This window comes from Myotis daubentonii, chromosome 5 (assembly GCF_963259705.1).
Source record: "Myotis daubentonii chromosome 5, mMyoDau2.1, whole genome shotgun sequence".
NCBI classification, from domain to species: Eukaryota; Metazoa; Chordata; class Mammalia; order Chiroptera; family Vespertilionidae; genus Myotis; species Myotis daubentonii.
The window spans coordinates 63743780-63763748 of NC_081844.1; the positions used below are offsets into that span (position 1 = coordinate 63743780).

Below are 19969 nucleotides of genomic sequence, written 5' to 3' on the forward strand. Positions count from 1 at the left end.
GGAAAGGGGCTCTGAACTTGGAGTCAAGTGACTAAGGTTCTAGTTCTGGTTCTGGAAATATTTAATTTTGTGACCTTAGCTACATCTTTTATCCTCTCCGAGCCTCCGATTTCTCAGCGATAGAAAAGGCATGGTAGAGTAGCAAATTCGGAGTTTCCTTTCAACTAACTGAATATGTGTTATAATTCTTGTAGATGACACACAAGTACCTGGTTTGACAAGTAGAAAATATTATTTTGGGAGCATGGCCAAGGGATAGAAACATAGGCAGGAGATCTGTCTCAGGAGTTAAAAGTGTCAAAAATACTGACACACAAATGGGATTCTGTGGCCAATTTCTAGATCTTATGATGAATGGAAGATTATATAGGACTAAAATTTTTTGAGTTATTTCAGAAATGGTAAGTTTGAAAGGATGCATGTGGGCAATGAAGCTGGATTGGCACCCCAGTGGCAAGGGAACTTGATTATTAGGTCTGAAATCTAGGGTTAGACCAAACTCTGGCATCTGATTCAGTGGGTCACCTTAAGTACAGGGTCCGTGATAGGTGGAGTGCACCAGGAAGAATATAGATGTTAATAGACTTGTTAGGGTAGTCAGCAATGTATGGTAATAAATCCTGCATTCTTCTCACTGTTATTATCATACTAGAGGCCTGGTGCACGAATTAGTGCACCAGTGGGGTCCTCAGCCTGGCCTGCAGGATTGGGCCAAAAACGGCTCTCTGACATCCCCCGAGGGGTCCCAGATTACAAGAGTGCGCAGGCCAGGCCAAAGGACCCCACCAGTGCACGATCGGGGCCAGGGAGGGACGTGGGAGGTTGGCCAGCCAGGAAGGGACCATGTGAGGGCTCCAGGGCATGTCTAGCTCGTCTCAGTCCCGATCAGCCAGACCCAAGCAGCAAGCTAACCCCTGGTGCTCAGTGCACATCATAGCGACTGGCCAACTGGTCAACTGTCTGCCCCCTGATGGTCAGTGCACATCATAGCAAGCAGTTGAGCCGCCTTAGCATATCATTAGCATATTACGCTTTGATTGGTTGAATGGCCAACTGGTCCACCAGACACTTAGCATATTAGGCTTTTATTATATAGGATATACCTACAGAAGATATAAAATGGCATACAAACCTCTGTGCTACAGGATGTTCATACTAGGCTTTTACTGTGTGTTTATTTTTAATAAGAGTCTACATACATATTGAGGTAATTGCCTATGCAAAGAGGTATCTTCTCTGATAGGTCTATTTTTTAATTGATTTTATATTTTAGAGAGGAAGAGAGAGAGACCAATGTGAGAGAGAAACATCTGTCTGTTGTCTCCTGTACACCCTCCAACCAGGATCGAACCCACAACCTGGATATGTGCCCTGACTGGGAATAAGACCATGACCCTTTGGTGCACAGATGAAACTCCAGCCAACTAAGCCACAATAACCAGAGCTGATAGCTCTACTTTAAGCATTAGACATTTCCAATAATCCAGTTAGGATTACATTATTTTTTTTTTATGCTGTCTACCTAAGGAAGGAGACAGAGAGGGAGAAGAGGAGAGAGAGAGAAAGAGAGAGAGTTTTATATTTTCTCCTTACCCAATGGTAAAGTGGATTCTAATATGCATTCTAATGCTTATTTTGCAGCATTTTTGTGAGAATTAGAAATAACATACTGATTGATGTGTCTGACAATACCTTGCTTATAGTAGACACTTATTTAATGGTAGACCATTTAGTTTTTATTATTATCAAATATTGTGTCTTTAGCTCATTTGTAATCTAATAGGGATTATCAAATCAGGATTTGGGAATGTGGGCAAGCTATTTCTTTCCTTCTGCACTGCCTGTGTTTTGGGTTTGAAATCCATTATGATGAAGTAAGGGATACCTTGTTTGAAACATCTTACCATGGGAAGGGAAGCAGAAATTATCTCAGTCTCAGAGTGAGGCATTTCTAATCTCTGACATTTGGAAATTGTTTTTAAAAAACATATAGTATTTCATTGATTTTTTTCTATGGAGACAAGCTCATAGCTTTCAAAAATCAGATGGTTTTCCCAGGTAACTCTTTACTACTGTGCCATATTCTCATTTTCCCCTTTTCTCATATTCCCTTTCTTTTAGATGTGGAACAGATAGGAAAAGCTATCTATTACAAAAACTTAACAATATTCAATACTATGCATATTAGTTGAGCATTTGGTGGCCAAATGCCAAGGCCACTGTTTTATACAGTAGGATGTACAATATTATATGGAAAATAGTTTAGGAAATGAAGTCTATGGCATAACACTAATATTTTATAATAAATGAAAAACTAAAGCTTATAATATATAATGCATAATGAGAAAAAGACTGAAAATTATAATGCATGATTTTATCAGCAGTCATTTCTTGATCCTGGTTGATTGCTCACCATACAATGCTTTTTATAGGCATCTTATGTCTCAGTTTCTCCAAAGTGTCTTTCCTGTTAACCTTTCATGATGCCACTTCTCCTTCCTTGACATTCTACCATCATGCTCATTCTCTCAGGGATAGGATAGGATAATGTCTCTAAATTGTTTGAATTTTATATGACCTGTGTATACAAATAGTTCTCTACACATTTCCCTTCTTCCCTTCACACATTTAGCATGGCTGGCCAAGTTTACAATTAAAAACACAATGAACTTGACCTTGAAAGAATAAATTACAAAGGCCTGAAATGTTAGAATCAGAAGTAGCCCTCAAATTATCCAGCCCCTTCATTGTAAAGATAAATAAATTGAAGCCATAGAGATGGATTGATTTGTCTATATTTACAAGTTAAAATCCCGATTCCTTTCTAGTCTTCTTTCTAAACAGTTAGTGTTGTTGAATACAAATCTGAGGGAGTTGGATATGGCAAGATTGTAGCCTAATTTCAAGCTGGAGGAGGGATGTAATCATTAGAAGTGACCTGTATGTCATTTAAGAATAGAATAAAACTGCTTTTAAAAATGTGTAAAAGCATTAACATTTGCCTGCATTCAACTTTCTAAAGCTGTTATTCAAACACATAATGGATGAGGTTTGGCTAGCAGAATTAAATAATTTATTCCAGGTCATTTATTGAAGGTCATTGGTTACAAGATTAAAACAGAAGCTTTAAGATTAGAAACTGGTGAAATGATAGAATATTATCAGGAAATAGCTGCTTTTTATTTTCTCTGACATCTTTACAGATATACTAGTCCTTTAAATAGTTCTGATATCTATTTGGGGGGCAATATTTATTCTTTCTGTATTGGTCTTGTCAAACAATCAAAATCTCACTTCCTATATTCTGGCCTGAGGCAAGCGAAAGAGAAATTGATATAGGAGACACGATAAACTTTGTTTTGAACCAGCAAATGACAAAAGAAATGAGTGAGATAGAGAGGAAGAGGAGGTCATGATTTTGAAATCCTGTTTCGTAGCTGCCCAGGGTCTGGTGCCAGAAAGGTGAAATGTGTCTTAAATGTACATAAATGTTTGGCTCTTTGGTCCCATAAGGCTGCAACACTTGTTAAGGAGAGGTGATCAAGTTGCAAATGTTGGGAAAATGCAACTGCTCATTGATCTCGGAGATGTCCCTCTCTGGGTCTTGGAGCTGTTTGTCTTTAAGCCAAGCCACAGCCTGCACTCTGAAGTGCAGTGGGGAGGAAGCTGCAGTTTGGGTTCTTAGGTGCTTTTCAAACCGTCATATGTGATGCAAGCCTGTGACTAGACAGAGTGGGAGTTTCCTGTTCTCCCCCAAATATGTAAATTCTATTCCTGTGGTTGCCATTTCTATAGCAACTCCTGGGCCTGTACCCTCACCTCTCAGCCCTGCCTGCCTAACTGCACACCTCTGATCTAGGGCCACCAAGAAGCACAAGATATCCTGAATATCTTTGTTCTCATATTTTCCTAACAGACATAACTTGTTTATTCCATTCTTAAAGGCCCACAACACAAATCTCCACCCAATTGTTGTGGTCAGATGATCCATTCAGTCAAGTGATAGAAAGGGGAAAAAATTATGTATTCTGTACCCTAGGTGGGAAAAAAAGTCAAAGTAAAACATGATGATTTTCATAACTTTTCAATGACAATATGTAGCCTTTCCCTCTTTCTTTTGATAATAGTAGGTGGTCCATTTTCAAGTGCCAAAACATATGTAGAAGAAAATTAAAATCACCTATCATCTCATTTTCACATCAAAGTACTATCTGTTATTATTTTGACAGGTGTTTTCCACTGTGTGTGTGTGTGTGTTTGTGTGTGTCCCAGTGGCATGCATGTGAGCACTACATTATAATACTTAAGATAAATGTACACATGCATGTTCTTTATTACCTTGGCACTATATACTATACGTACTTGTTTGTTTACTGTCTGTTACCCTGTGAAGACCAGAGCCTCCTCTGTCACTCATTGCTGTATCCCCAGCAGCTTGAAGCTGCCATGAAGTCTGTCCTGCTCCCTAGATTTGCTGTATCTTGGCTCAGCTTTAACTCTTTCTATTCATATTCTAGATCTATCCTGCTTTTTTCACTTCATGTTATTTCATTTAATTTTCCTAGATCTTTAAAGTCTTAGTAAATGCCTTTTTTAAAAATTGATTTCAGAGAGAAAGAGAGGGAGAGAGAGATAGAAGCATCAATGATGAGGGAGAACCATTGATCTGCTGCCTCCTGCGTGTCCCTTTCTGGGAATCGAGCCCACAACCTGGCCATATTGCCCTTGATGGGAATAGAACCTGGGAGGCCAACACTCTTATCCACTGAGTCAAACCAACTAGGGCAAAAAATACCATTTTTAATGGTGGTATAGTGTTTCATTGGGTAGATGTACCAATATTTACTCATTTTCCTGTTAGGCATTGAAAATGTTTTCAGTTTTTCGTAGTTTAATAATGCTATAACATGCACTTAATATACAAATCCTTGTGCATAGTCAATTATTATCTTAGGAAGAATGCTAGACGAGAGTTAGTATATTAAAGAAAGTCCTATATAATAAAAGTGTAATATGCAAATCAACTGAATGGCAGAATGACCAGTAGGCGGGGGGCGGGGCCAGCGAGCAGATGGCGCCAGTCTAGCCAAGGCGCATGCCAGAGGGCAGAGGGAGGGAAGAGCGATGGGGGGTGGGGGGTGGCGACCAGCAGTGGTGGAGGGGAGATGGGGAGGGGCTGGCATCATCCCCTGATTGGCCCATCCGGTCGCCTCCCACAGAGGGAGGCCAGGCGGCAACTGCAGAGTGTTAGGGGCAGCACTGTCCCCTGATTAGCCGGCCTGGTCGCCTCCCACAAAGGGAGGCCAGAATGTGGCTTAGGCCTGCTCCCCATGGGGAGCGGGCTTAAGCCCTTACCAGCGGTTCTCAACCTGTGGGTCGTGACCCCTGAAAATACATCCTGCATATCAGATATTTACATTATGATTCATAGCAGTAGCAAAATTACAGTTATGAAGTAGCAACAAAAATAATTTTATGGTTGGGGGTCACCACAACATGAGGAACTGTATTAAAGGGTCGCGGCATTAGGAAGGTTGAGAACCACTGCAAGCCATCAGTAGGACATCCCCTGAGGACTCCTCGACTGCAAGAGGGCACAGGCCGGGCTGAGGGACTCCCCCCCCATGGTGCACACATTTTCGTGCACCAGGCCTCTAGTGAACTCATAAAAAGTCTCTTTGTGGGTGACCAAGTTGCTTTCCAGAGTGGGTATATCAGTTTCTTCTCGAAATAGCTATAGCTAAGAATACTTAATCAGCATGGATCATTATTGACAAAAATCTTTGTTAATTGAAAAGCAAAAATTACACTTCATTGTTTTAAATTGCATTTTTTTAAAATCACATAGGAGGCTTAATATTCCCCCCATGTTTAGTAGTTGTATGTGTTTGCCATTTGGGAGCATGAATATTTGTGATTCAACAGAATTCTTTGTATATTATGGGTACTAATTCTTAATTATATTTTTTGCAAAAATTTTATCATACACTTTCATGTAAATAAATTTTCTTTATTGAGTCAGGTTATAGAACTTTGCATTTAAATATATTAATTTAATAAGTTAAATATTTAAATTGAACTGCGTTTAACTGTAATCAATGTGTTTTTCGCTTCTGTATATTGCTTTTATATTATAAATCTTTCTGTATCCCTAGCGCATTTAAATCTCATTGGGATTTTCTGTTTGTTTTTTCTTGATTTCTTTTTATGTCAACTTTTTAACTAATCTGGAATGGATTTCTTTTAGTGTGATTCAATGTAGGCTCTAGATTTTCCTCCAAATATTTCAACATTTATTGAAAACTCATATTGCCCCTCAGTTTATGATATTTTTACTAGTTTATAATACATTATAAATTTTGACATATATCATTATGTTATATATTAAGATTTTATGTTTTAAACTAAGTTGTTTTTTAAGTTAATCTATTCTGCTTCACTTATCCTTTCTATTGATATATCTGCCAATTTTTATACAGTTTTTATTATTAGAAGTTTCTAAAAATATATATTTGTATTGATTTCAGAGAGAAAGGGAGAGGGACAGAGGGATAGAAACATCAATAATGAGAGAGAATCATTGATTGGATGCCTCTTGTATGACACCCTCCATTGGGGATCCAGCCTGCAAGCCGGGCATGTGCCTTGACCAGGAATTGAACCATGACCTTCTGGTTCATAGGTCGACACTCAACCACTAAGCCATGCTAGCCAGACTATTATTAGAAATTTCTAATACTCTATTCTTATCTGGGGGAAAGGTGGCATTGATTATTATTCTTTTTCTCCAAATAAATCAGCATTGAGTATAACTTATACTTGTATGAAGGCCATTCCTACTTTTAGCTTTTCATGAATGGGGAAATAATCTGTATAATGCTTTGAAATATAAAGTTCATAGTTTTTAAGTTGTTCTGGTTATATTATTTCAATATAATCTGTGCTATATAAGTATATATTATACATGTATGACTAACTCCCTTTTAATCCAGAAATTTCTTTTGACTACTAGGGTTAGTTGTTAAGTTGGTTTCTTCATTTTCTTTTTTCAGATTAAAAAAAACAGTAGCTAATAAAAGTAACCTACAAGGTGGCTGCCAATAATATTAGTTTTACTTTTTTACCATTTTGGCCTTTTTTTTAAAAAAAACACTCCAGAATTCTACTAATAGAACACCTTTTATAATGATTTTCTATTTTCCAGAACATTTTTAACAAAATGCCCAAATATTAATGGAAATGTCAATGGAAACATGCAAAAATTATTTATTTATGATCCTTATTATTATTGAAACTGACCTATACGGGATTAAAAACGAATGAATTTAGTTATTATATATGTATCCAACTAGTTGATTTATATTTCTGAGAAAAAATTCTTTGACAAATAGGTTATAAACAGAGTATTACATACAGTTCCTAAGAAATATATATTAGAAAGAATAATAACTTTTTTTTGACATCCTTATTTTTAAACCAAATATCTGTTGGAAAATATTTGAATCATATTTTTACACATTTCTTAGATGTATCTACTCTTCTTACTAAATTAGAAAGGAAATATTAGGTTATTTAATTACTCGCCTTTGTTTTATTTTTTTTTAATTTTTATTGATTTCAGAAAGGAAGGGAGAGGGAGAAAAACATCAATGCTGAAAGAGAATAATTAATTAGCTGCCTCCTGCACGTCCCATCTGGGAATTGAGCCCACCACCCAGGCTGCCAGGGAATTGAACCATGATGTTCCTAGGTTGACACTCAACCACTGAGTCACACCACCTGGGCACTACCCTTTGTTTTCTCATGGTGGTTCCAATTCACGATATATTCTGAGTTTATGTACAAAAATCAACATAAAACTCAGTTGTGTTGCTCTCTTAAATCCAGCAGTTGTTTAGGAAGCTCAGTATTTTGACCAAGAGTGGGAGCCACCTGCTACAGTATATGTAGAAGTGAGTGTTCCTTGCACCCCTACCCTTCCTTGGTGACATCATTTCAGTCTGTGGCCCGTTTCCATTGGCTGCTTCCTCTAGATCAGTGGTTCTCAACCTGTGGGTAGCGACCCCTTTATGGGTCAAACGACCCTTTCACAGGGGTCACCTAAGACCATCGGAAAACACATATATAATTACATATTGTTTTTGTGATTAATCACTATGCTTTAATTATGTTCAATTTGTAACAATGAAATTGGGGGTCACCACAACATGAGGAACTGTATTAAAGGGTCGCCGCATTAGGAAGGTTGAGAACCACTGCTCTAGATTGTGAAGCCTGATCCTGTCTGTGGTTCTGACACCCTGTTTGTACTGGTACTGCTTACTCCCCATTGATGGCTGCCCACCGGTTATGTCGTGCTGTGTTTCTGTTTTATGGGAAATGTTCATGAGTGGCTGCTGTGTTTGATATTTAAATCTGAGATGAACTTCAGGAGGTTTCCAGTTTTTTATTAAAAATGATTTTGGCTAGGGGCTCTGTTATCCTGTTCATAAATCAGGTGTTCTTGGAGATTTAATAATTTACAATTCACATGAGCATTTGGTGTAATAACATTTCTTTTCTCTGTTAAAGCTGTCTCTTAACTGTGCTTATTTATTAATTTTTTTTTAATTTTTTCTCTTCACTGCTTCCATTTATTTTTTTAAGTCTTCTTTGGGGAGGTTTGTACAGATTTATCTCACAGCTGTGTAAATAATAATAAGAGGAAGAGTCAAAATGATAGCTTGGTTTGATTAAAGTCATTTAAATATGGTCAAGCTTTGCATGTCTTCCCATCACTACTGGAAACAAGCTTTTATTTTAATTGTGTGTGCGTGTTTTTAAATCCCAAGTTATATCTTCTAAAGTAGTTACCTTATCTCTCTGTTTTAATGAACCATTTCTTTTAGGACATATCTTAGAAATAAGAGGTTGGTAAAACAAACAAACAAAATATCAAAGGCCAAGGAGGCCAACAACCCTTTCCCTACATGGTTACAAGCTACACAAAACGCAGCGTTATCCTTGAGGGTTAAAAACATTCCTGGCAACCCCTTTCAAACGTGTTTGCACTAGACATTTAGAGCAAATACTTTGAAAGCACTTTATAATGCTCAGTGAATGGTTTTACTTTCTTTGTAGACTTTGGTGAGTATGGATACATAAATAAAGATATTTGAAAAGACAGGAGTTAGAAGATGTTTTGTTTGTTTGTTTGTTTGTTTCTCATTAAAAAGAGTAGTGGGTGGGTATTACTGGGGCAGGGAGTGTACTTAGGAAAAGAAGGGAAGATTTCCCTGAGAGGGAGACTCTGATATGGGACTAACTGACAAGATTGAGGCAACCATGTGCGGACCCAGGGGTGGTGGGAGAACTGTGTTCCAGGGAGAGGGCCCTGTGTATCTTACCTGTTGGAATTTTAGATTCCATGGGAGAATACATTTTTTGTTGTTGTTGTGGCTAATATCTTTATCCCTTTACTTATAACAATGCCTAGCATAAAGAAGATATTTGATAAACATTGGTTAAATGAGTAAACTCTATATATAGGACTTTGATAGAATGCACATGATAACATCCTTAACAATATTACTACAAATGCCCTCCTGAAATTCAGATGGATTTAACAAATTTGTTTGCCATTAAGTTTTGATGAATCTATAGGTATAAAATACAGCAACTTATTAAAGACAGTCCACGAGTGTCTGTGATAATAGGTTCCATGTATGTAGCCTTTTGGAGGCCTGGCCTGATCTTCAGACCACATTTTAGATTCTAGAAGAGTGAACAGTCCACTTATCCTTTACATGATCTTCGGTAATGATCGATTTTTTCCCAGCCAGGCTGACACTTTGAAGTTGTAGTGATGGGAGGTGATTTAATGCGCCGGTGTTCCTGGTTGAGAATAGAATCATAATCTTCAGAACACAGGAGAAGAGATTGTAAAGTTGGCGTCCTATTCTCGCCTCTGATTGACAGAACAAGGCAAAGGCAGAAATTTCCTTAGGATGCTCTGATAGATGAGCAAGTGCTCAACTGACTTTTCAAAGTATTCTGTTAAACAATCTTTATGGATTTACTTTATTTGCTAAAGGGATTGAATCATGAAATTTTAACTGAAATGGACTTTAGATTTCATTTTTCAATACCCTTTTCAACGGATGAGTAAGTTTAAGCCCAGAGAGATCCAGTGATCTCCTGTGTGCCTTCTAGTGACTGGGACATGACTAGACCCAGCCTTGAGATTGCTGTCCAGAGAGTTTTTCTTAATTCTCTGAAATCAAGTTAAAGCAAATGTCAAAGGTGAAACTCCGGAGAAAAGATGTTGTGAAAAGACAATTTACACTTGAGATAGTATATATATTTTTTTTTCTTTGTGGTCATGTTTAATTGGGTAATGGGACTAAGAGAAAATGTGGAAGAGAAAGGAAATTAAGTGGTGGGTATATCTAAGGACCACCTCTACTTCCCCAGGACAAATAGTCCCCAGGCCAGTGCACATTGTGCGTGACTTGAATAAATTATCCCTGGAGAGAGGCTTGCCTATGAATCTTTGTAGTCTAACAAAAGTCATAATACATATAAAATGAAGGCACAAAAGCTTATTTTTCAAAAGATTTAACTTTTGAGCTGAAAGATAAAAGATCACAACATTTCCATGTCTGCTGGGAATATGAATCTCTGTAAATGGACAGCCTGAGGAGAGGAGAGGGAGGGCTTGCGGAGGATCTGCCATTCCGTGGGCCTTTGTGACCTTTTCAGGGAGCTGTCAGCTGTTCCAATCACAAGTCTTCATCATCTCATTTTTTGATGATGACATATCATCTCTTTAAACTAGCAGGGTGCTTAACCCATCAACTCTATTTCTTCTCATCGTCGCTTTTCTTTACTGCTCCATTCAGCCGCTGTGTCATGTTCTCTGTGGCCCTGCCATGTGGATTTACCTCTTTGACTAAAGCCAGGCCATAGCTATTGGCTCTCCTATCCCTTTATAGCTTTCCCACTAAGAATTTTCCCCTCAGTTACGCTGAGTGTAACAGGAATTTGTTGCATTGAAAAATTATTTTAACTTCGTAGGGTCAAATATATACATACTAGTACATACCTACATAATCATTCATATATAGACACTTTATGAAACCAATCCACATATTTTTAATACTCAAGGAAGCCATCATTGGCTCCAAAAACATTATCTAAAGACATAATTTGACTTGCAGAATCTAGAGCAGTCATTTTAAAACTATTTGAAAGCATTGGTTTATTTCAGTTGTCTGGCAGAATATTAATACATAAAACAAGTAAAGAGGACTGATCTGGTTGAGGTGAGTGCAAACAGAGTAGCTTGTAATCCTATTAATTGTCCTTTAAAAAAAAAAATCCTCACCCGAGGACATGCTTAGAGAGAGGAAGGGAGAGAGAGGGAGACATCAATGTAAGAGAGAAACATCTATCAGTTGCCTTCTGGACATGCCCCAAACAGAAATCAAACCCACAACCCAAGTATATATGTGCCCTGTTGGGGAATTGAACTGGCAACCTTTTGGAGCACAGGATGATGCTCAACCAACTAAGCCACTCTGGCTGGGCCGATTGTCCATTTTCTATTTTGGTTCCCAGAGCACCGAATTGGAAAGCCAAATATCCACTTGACCACCAGATATCAAATTGAAATGATAAATAATAATTAGACTCATCATTGTTGGTCAGAAGTATTGAATCAATTCGTGGTGGTAGAAGCAATGGTTCGTTATGGGTGACTGTTCCCATGTTTACCTGTTCCATTTCCTATTGTGTGCTAATCAGAAAAAATGTGATTAGACCTGATTTATGTGTATGTAGAAGTGTTATCAGTTCCTTCTAAGATATGTGTTAATGGCATGAGGGAATTTTGACTCTAATTCTCATTTACTATGCCAAAGTGGGTGTATTTATTTTATGTGGTCTTGTTTTTAGTATATTAATTTAGCATCTCATTATCTTATTATGTATCCTTGGACAAAACAAGGGGCAATTGTGCTTTGGTCTTTGCTGCATTAGTGAGGGTTCTCAGGCATGCAGGAGAGTTTATATTTTAAAATAATGGGTTCTATATTTGCTCTGTTTCTGGGCAAAGTTTGAATAATAAATTTTTCACTACCCTAGCTTTTTTGGGGTGCAAATATTTTTATTTGATTTTGTCATTTGGGACATTGTTTGAAGAATTTTATATTACATACAGGTTTATTATAAAACAAGAATAGTATAGGACCCATTTTAAGTTTTACCTAAACCAATGAATTGAGATTTACAAACAGTCTTGATATAATGTAGCCCATCATTGTTAGGGTAATACCAGCTGCTGTAACAAACAAACCACACATTTTTAATGGCTTTAAATAACCAAAAGTTTAATTTTTAACTTAAGTAACAGTCATCCGCTGTTGGTGCCCCTGGCTGACTGGTGGGCTTGCTTCCACAGGTTGGTTCTGTGACCCAGATTCCTTCCAGAATGTGGCTTTGCTACTCTTTAGTTGTCAGCGAAATGGGGTGACAAGGCAACCCACTTCTTAACCACCTCACCTCGGCCTTTATTGTCACATTAATTGAAACACAAGAATGAGTCACATTCCCACCTAGAAACAAGAGGGTCTGGGAAATGTGGTCCATCTGCTGCTTCTCAGGAATAACATCTACTTTGGAAAGAGCAACACAAAATCGTGATGGGTGGTCTCAGCCGTATACCCGAATCTCAGGAGCTCCGTTATAAAAAAAATAAATGGTTCACTGAGATGTCGTATTATACTTTAGACCAAATCCTGAGGAACATAATGACAATTGAAGAGGTATATTTTAAAAACAATAGAACAAAAATAAGCCTTGAACATTGGTGTGAAACTTAAGTTATTAAAATATTCTGTCTCAGTTATTTAATTGCTAACATTTTATTGGAAACCAATTTCCTGTTTGCACACTCAAACTCACCTGCTAATATTTTTAGGTTTACCCATAAATATGGACAACTGTAATATATCTGGAAGACATACTCTAAATCTTTAGACTATGAGACAAATGAGATGCAGACTGCAAATTTTTACTTGTATGAAATGCAAGCAAATGAAAATTTACTCTTAAGCTACATTTTGCTGAATAATTCTATTTAGGCATGAATTTATTCTAATAGTAGGATTAAAAAATAAAGTATTTTAAGGGATAAAAATGCTCATACTAATGCTTCTGACTGCTTATTACCCTGTTCTGAATTGTAAATTTTAGTTCATTTTTCTGTGTGGTTTTGCTGCACTTTTCTCCCTCCTTTATGTGTCCACGTACATTTTTCCAGGAGCCTCCTTTAGCCCTGCAGTCTCTTAATCTGTGTCTGTTCATTTCTTACATCTCCCTACAGGTCTCTCTGTCTTCTCTCTTTGTTTATGGAGTTCTTCATCTGTGGACAATGGAAAATGGTGAGATTTAGATGAGATGTCAGTGGTATTGAAATGCAAAATGTCTCAGTGAAAACAGCCATAGCCTTCATGTTACTGTAAGAAGCAGAGGGCAGGTGTCTAATGCTTGAAATCAGTGGGAACGCTGTGTACCTATATGTGACAATCTGCTTCTCACATCACTGTGTTCAGCTTTGGCCCAGAAATTGTCATTAAATTAGAACATGAACCATGGATCTTTAAGGGTGTTCATAAATAGGTTTATTTTTTTTTTTTATTGCTTAAAGTATTACAAAGGGTATTACATATGTATCCATTTTATCCCCCCGCCCTAGACAGTCCCCTAGCCTCCCCTATCACCCAGTGTCTTATGTCCATTGGTTATGCTTATATGCATGCATACAAGTCCTTCAGTTGATCTCTTACCCCCCTACCTCCTGCCCCCCAACCCTCCCCGGCCTTCCCGCTGCAGCTCGACAATCTGTTTGAGGCAGCTCTGCCTCTGTATCTATTATTGTTCAAAAGTTTATAATGGTCTCTATTGTCCACGAATGAGTGAGATCATGTGGTATTTTTCCTTTATTGACTGGCTTATTTCACTTAGCATAATGCTCTCCAGTTCCATCCATGACGTTGCAAATGGTAAGAGTTCCTTCCTTTTTACAGCAGCATAGTATTCCATCGTGTAGATGTACCACAGTTTTCTAATCCATTCATCTACTGATGGGCACTTAGGCTGTTTCCAGATCTTAGCTATGGTGAATTGTGCTGCTATGAACATAGGGGTGCAGATATCCTTTCTGATTGGTGTTTCTGGTTTCTTGGGATATATTCCTAGAAGTGGGATCACAGGGTCAAATGGGAGTTCCATTTTCAGTTTTTTAAGGAAACTCCATACTGTCTTCCATAGTGGCTGCACCAGTCTGCATTCCCACCAGCAGTGCACAAGTGTTCCTTTTTCTCCACATCCTCTCCAGCACTTGTCGTTTGTTGATTTGTTGATGATAGCCAGTCTGACAGGTGTGAGATGGTACCTCATTGTTGTTTTGATTTGCATCTCTCGGATGATTAGTGACTTTGAGCATGTTTTCATATGTCTCTTGGCTTTCTGGATGTCCTCTTTTGAAAGGTGTCTCATAAATAGGTTTATTAAATGTATTCTTCCTCTCTCACTACATTTATTTTCTTCCAGTACAACCCATGCCATATCTCCAATGACTTGCTGTGTTTTCACAAATGCATTTCTTTTAAAAAATGTTATTAACAACACAATCCCCACTCATGATGAAAAACAAAGATATAGTAATTGCACTAAATGACAATGAGGCAAAATCACTGAAAACACATAAAGGGATTCATATGAGTGCAGTCATCTGTAATCTAATTGTTTCAAGTCTGGAAAGCTATCAATCCCTGCTAAAAATATCAAAAATCACATAGCCAAATAGGACAGCTCCATTTCTAGGGGTTTCTGGAAAGTTTGGAATGACCAAGAGTCAGGGAAAGTATGTAAAAATGTATGGAAGAAAAATCATATGAATGAAAAATATAGATAATTTTCTTTGATATATACTTTATCTTTTTGTCTGTAACATATGACAAAATTTTGAGGAGTGAGATAAAATTAACAGCAGTGGTAATATAAAATCAACAGTAATTCTGCAAAAAATAATTATAAGTAAAAAAGAGACATGCTCGAGTAATTTATGGGTCAGATCTAAAGGAAAGCTTTCAAGGTCTCTTTTGGGTCATTATAAAGAAAATGTGAAATAAGTATGATTCTAAAATGAAGACTTGTAATCAAAAGATACTTAATGTAATTTTAAATACTTTATGTTGAGATGAATCACAGTTATGTTTCAATATATAAACAAATAGTCTCTAGTTTGCTTACAGAATTGAAAAATGCTTTGAAAAACCCTGTTTTCCCTTTCTTTTCTTTTCTTTTTAGTATCTCACATATTAAGAAGTTTGGCATTTTCTTATCCTTATGAATCCCTCCTCTTATTCCTCCCTCCTTTTTCCTGATTACAAATACATGTGTTAAAATATTAATGATTTTTAAATAGAAAGTGTGAAGCATCAACAACTTGTCTTAAAGATTTCAGAATACTCAAATACCCTAGGGCAGTGGTCGGCAAACTCATTAGTCAACAGAGCCAAATATCAATAGTACAATGGTTGAAATTTCTTTTGAGAGCCAAATTTTTTAAACTTAAACTATATAGGTAGGTACATTGTTATTAACTTAATTAGGGTACTCCTAAGGCTTAGGAAGAGCCACGCTCAAGGGGCCAAAGAGCCGCATGTGGCTCGCGAGCCGCAGTTTGCCGACCTCGGCCCTAGAGTAGGTTTTAACAGAATTGTCATCATGCCCAGCCCCCTGGCTCAAAGACAATTTTAGATGCCCCAGGATCAATGACTTCTGTGATTCCCCATTGTGTGTGTCCAACACAGGGGATTGTATGGAACTTATTTTTTTTTTTTAAATATATTTTATTGATTTTTTACAGAGAGGAAGGGAGAGAGACAGAGAGTTAGAAACATCGATGAGAGAGAAACATCGATCAGCCGCCTCCTGCACATCTCCTACTGGGGATATGCCCGCAACCCAGGTACATGCCCTTGACCGGAATTGAACCTGGGACCTTTCAGTCCGCAGGCTGATGCTCTATCCACTGAGTCAAACCGGTTTCGGCATGGAACTTATTTTGATTCATACAAATCTCAGAAGATTTTGTTCAGATTATAAAACAATTTTAGTAGTATCCTAAATTCAAGTAATTATGGAATTACTCATATGTTCCGCATATCAGATATCCCTGTAACCTTTAGTTGTGCTCAACTCTCTGGAGAACCACGCTAGGTTTACTCATTCTGCTTCAATACCAAGTCTTTTTAGCCAATCTGAAGCCCTGGGAACAATCTTTTTTTTTCTGGATCTATTATAGTTGCAAAGCATATGAAAAATGCAACCCATGCTGCATGTGTATTTGTGATGACTCTTAGCTATGTAGGAAAATATTTTTGGCTTGAAATATGTCACATTGTAACAATCTGATATTTGTGTCACTTATATAAAATATCATACCTGTTTGTCAACATGTAAGGGTCCTAGGGACCTTGTACATAGAGTTAAAGTAGGTACAATGCAGCCATGATATGATAAGATATATCATGGATGTGGAGCTGAGAGCTGGAAGAGCTAGGTTCAAGGTCCAGCCCTTCCATTGACTGCTTTCGTTACTTTGACCATGTCACTTAACCCCTCTTAGCCTTGGATCCCTTGTTTGAAAATGGGAGTATTAACTCCTATTTCAATGGTTTGTTGTGAATTTTGTTTATTCATTATTCAGACTGTAGCCCATTCCACAAAAAAATCTGAAATGACGTGTAGATTTGAAGATCAAATATATTCGCTAGTGTTTTGTAGATTATACAAATGCAAACTATGAGCCGTTCCTACTGGGACCATTTGGATCCTTAGAATGAAAGTGCTTCGAAGCGGCTCTTCCAGACTTCCATGTAATAATTTCAAACGAAACAAGTATTTATCCATAGATATTTGTTGACATAGACTGGGTTATTGGTACCAATTCAAAATAAATCTATGAGAAGGGTATTTCAAGACCTTTTGATTGAAGACCATTTGCAACTAATATGAAAAATACCATATTCTCACAAACGTAATGCCTGTTACTTGAAAAGACTATGTATAATGACAAAAAGCTCTTAAGGATTAAGTGACTCTTTTCAATACATTTGTATTTTTTTTGATGTTTCTTTCTTTTCTTTTTTTATTGCTTAAAGTATTACAAAGGGAATACATTTGTATTTTGTTAATCATAACAAACATTCACAAATACTTGAGAAAGAGTAGACTTCATAGATGTAAGTCATTGTTATTCAGTGTCAAGATGATGGTTTTGTTGCTCTTGGCATTAGGGGCTGCCTCCCAGTCACACAGCGGCTGTGAAACATCAGTGGCCTAGCAGTTCCTGCAACTCCTTTTATTATCATGTATCATTTGCTTTAATCTTGGGTTACTAACCATGCTTATCTGCCCTCTGTATCTAAAGCCCTTCTGCATGCCAAGCCCTTCTGAACAAATCAACTGATTTACTCCTGATTGCTGTTTATCTCAAGGCAGCCATGATCCCCTCTCCTCCTTCCCTTTGTCCAAGTGAAATAGAACTTCAGGACAGAAGAAAGTGGCTATTTTGCCACAACCCTTCCCATTCCCAGGGCTTAATTTTACCTGGAGAGGAATTACTAGGTGTGTTAGGAATTGCAGCAAGGTTAGGCCATCTCTCTTGTCATATACTTTAGGCTCCTTTGATTCCTCCTCCCCCTAATATCTATCTAGTAAATTCAGCTGATAGTAAAATTGTTCATCTAGTTCAGTTTACCTGACGATCATGCTTGCTTTTCCTTCTTTTCTACAAAATTAATTAAGTTAGCCTCTGTTGTCTTTTTTTTTTTTAAATATATTTTATTGATTTTTTTACAGAGAGGAAGGGAGAGAGATAGAGAGTTAGAAACATCGATGAGAGAGAAACATCGATCAGCTGCCTCCTGCACATCTCCCACCGGGGATGTGCCCGCAACCCAGGTACATGCCCTTGACCGGAATCGAACCTGGGACCTTTCAGTCCACAGGCCAACGCTCTATCCACTGAGCCAAACCGGTTTCGGCCCTCTGTTGTCTTTTTAATTTTAAAAAGAAAATCTACTACCTAAACAGTGAAACTACACATTATAGTTCATGTTACACAGGGAAACTGTAGAAATCATGGAATAAGTATTTCCCCCTCATTCATGGCAGCTGCATTCTCAGTGACTGCATGAGAAACACAGCCTTGAAAAGAGCTCTCCAATAAACATTATATTCAGCAATTACGATTTCTCTGAAAATTAATAGTCAGTGTTTGAGGACCCACACACAGGAGACAGTGTGTGCATATTAGTGGTTAAAATGCTTTGACTTCAAGGTAGGCGAGACCTTGCAGCTCAACTCTGTGTTTCCTATTACCAGCTGTGTATCCTTGAACAGTTATTTAAATTCTCTAAGACTTCATTTCCTCATATATAAAATAGTGATGATGTTTCCAACCTGCAGGATTTTCCAAGGATAAAATCAGGCAAACATGTAATGTGCCCAATAAAATGTCAGGCACATAGCAGGCACTACATAAATGGCAACAGCTGCTGGTGTTTTTTTTTTTTGTTGACAAGCTGAGGGGGGGAAAAGCTAACCTGGAAAGTTAGGTTTTTTTGTTTGGTTGTTTTAGGATCCCTTCTGTTAAGATCAATTTAGAAAACTTTCCTCAGAAGCACCATAATCCCCAGGCAGGAAACAGAGGGGGAAGCTGGCATTCTGGCTACCATGCTGGGAGCCCACAGCCCAAATTTGATACTTCTCTCTACTGTTTTGCAGCATCATGTGGTGAGACAGGACTGCCTGTCCTGGGCAGGTTAGGTCACTTCACTGCCCTGAACCATAAGTCACCCCACTTTTTATTACCAGAACCTTTTCATTGCTTGACCATTTCTTAATTTCATTTCTTAATATTATTCTTGCAAGGAATACAGAGTCTCTCTTCCCCTCTTCCTGTTTCTCTCCTCCATGGAAAGAACTTAGCATCCCAGTTGGGCACATTATAAAGCTGAAAGGCTTCAAGTTTATAATAACACAGTGAGTGATTGAAAGGTTGTCTATAGGCCTTCATGTTCCTCTTCATTCCCCTTTGCATTTCCATGTAACCTTTCTTTCAAAGAAGCAGAACTCATCTTTAATTGGCCTTGTGCCATTCACTCTTTTGTATCTAATTGGCCTGCTGGTTGCCTTTGCTTAAATTGAGCATTTATCCATCACAACTGGCAGCGCATGTGACGGTGTTCAGAGCAAATTCCGCAGGACCCTCCCCGCACTGGGGAAAGGAAGCATCTGCTCCTTTCCTAACGGGATGCCGGGATTTAGAGGTCAATGTGTTTCTCCATCAAGGCTTAAGACTTTGGGGACCAGGGGAGTGCCAGGCTCCAAGCAGCATAATGAATGGCAGAGGCTGGCTGGCTAGGTTTGCCTGTTCTCTACAGCACTCTTTAGCATAATGAGCTGGGACTTAGCGTGCTAAAACCCGCCTGGCTTGGGGAGTGAGGCAGGCTGTGCCTCCCCCGCGCCCCCCCCCCCCTTTTTCCCCCTGGTTCTGAACTGTATTTTCATCTTGGAAAAAATTATTTCTATTGAGGTCTTCATTAGTGACACCAGCAGGGTTAAGGCTCCATGAGGGCTGATAAGCTCCACGGCCAAAAAAAAGAAACCCCATCAGCCTTTACGCAGGGAGCTGAAGGTTTAAGTTGCTTGAACGGGAAAGAGTCTGAAGAGGTGATTATGTGAAGCAAGTAATGTGTATCGGTAACATGGAATCAAATTATTGGGGTCAGTAACTTCCTGGCTTTCCAAGTGCATTAAATGAAGACATAACCTTGCATTTGCACTGGGTATTTCTTGATGCTGCGTCCTGTCAGCACCGTCCGGCCCTATGTGCTTCCCAGCACGTCACCTCTGA

The 19969-nt window shown here is 38.2% G+C and overlaps 1 protein-coding gene across 5 annotated transcripts in view; it reads left to right on the forward strand.

The window, feature by feature from the left end:
* Positions 1-19969, forward strand: part of SLC7A11 (solute carrier family 7 member 11) — a 239333-nt gene that overhangs the window by 40103 nt on the left and 179261 nt on the right. The gene's annotated exons all lie outside the window — the stretch shown is intronic.